Here is a 1643-nt window from a genome sequence, read left to right on the forward strand (position 1 = left end):
AAAAACGAGAACTTTTAAAATATTAATTTGATACTACTATTGATATATATTTTTTCAAATTTTTATGATATTTTCAAATTTATATTTTATTCAAAAATAAAAATATTATCGCTTTCTCAAAACCAAATAAAATTGTATTATATTGATATAGATAAAGAATAAAATGAACATTGAAATCGAGATGTGTCTAGATGCATTGCACGAGTACCCTTATAGTATATATAAATTTTTTTGACAAAAACTCTTAAAACCCATTTTTTATGCATAAAGTATTGTTTATCGATGTAAATTACTTAAAATTCAAGATTACAAGTAAATTATGCGTAAGTACTACTTATTAAAGCTTTATGTTTGAATTTGTGTAATTAACTACATATAAACATAATCAAATAGAGGATAAACATCTTATTTTAAATATAAAAGATCTAAAATATAATTAAGATAATCATTGAGTTCTAACAAAATACTTAATTATTATCATTATAAAAAAAATATTATTAAAACAAAAGTCAAAAAATGAATTTAAGAAATACACAAAAAAATAAGAAAAAACATTATCTTTTTCTCAAAACCACATAAAAGCGTATTATAACATTGGTTGAGGCAAAGAAATACGAAACACTAAAATCGAGATATATCTTACTGCATTGCATGAGTACCATTCTAGTATACTAAAAAGAAATTAAGAATATCTTTGATATTATAAAATAAAAACTTAATATTACTTAATATATTAAACTATTATTTATTATATAATTACAAAAACTTAATACTATATTTATTCCATTATAAAAACCATTTTTTTACCTCGAAATATAGAGGTCACTTTTAAAAAACCTCTATTTTTAGTGTTTTAGTGTTGGATTGAAGATAAAAACATCTTTGATTTTATGTTTTTTATATTGAGTTTGAGAATTTTAGCAAGTATTTATAAGAATTTCTGTTATGATTATTCAACCACAAGCTTTTATAAGATTCAAATATTTGAATAAGAAAACTCATGATTTTAATTGCTTTTGTTTTTACTAATTTATTATTCTTTCTTTAAATAAATCTATAACCACATTTAGGGTATATATAAATTGAAATGGATATATAAAAAGTGTAAATTAAGAATTATAAAATATATTTTCTCTCTCTCTCTCTCTATATATATGTATATATACATATTGTCAATGAATATATTCATTAATGAATATAACATATATTCTTTGATGAATGTATTCACTTATATTTGTATACCGATGATATTTGTTGTATTCAACAATAAATATGAACTATAAAATTAACTCACTGATTTTCAAATTAACTCACTGATTTTCTCTGATAAGATTAGGTTCAGAGAAAAACACTAAATAAACGGAAAGCTATAAAATCATGAAAAAAAAAATGATTGATTTATTTCGTTTTTTCAATTGAAAAATTGATTGATATTTTTCAATTTAAAAATATAATTGTAACCACCTTTAATTATACTTATTGAATCAATTAATCTAAACACCTTTAATTATATCCATTGAATCTTAATCTAACATTATTGATGGATTCCTCCTCCTTTTACGTGTTTCCTTTTAAACCCCCGTCCCAATATATAATATATACATACACACACACACACACACATATATATATATATATATATA

This window comes from Cynara cardunculus (assembly GCF_001531365.2).
Source record: "Cynara cardunculus var. scolymus isolate 2C chromosome LG 1, CcrdV1, whole genome shotgun sequence".
NCBI classification, from domain to species: domain Eukaryota; kingdom Viridiplantae; phylum Streptophyta; class Magnoliopsida; order Asterales; family Asteraceae; genus Cynara; species Cynara cardunculus.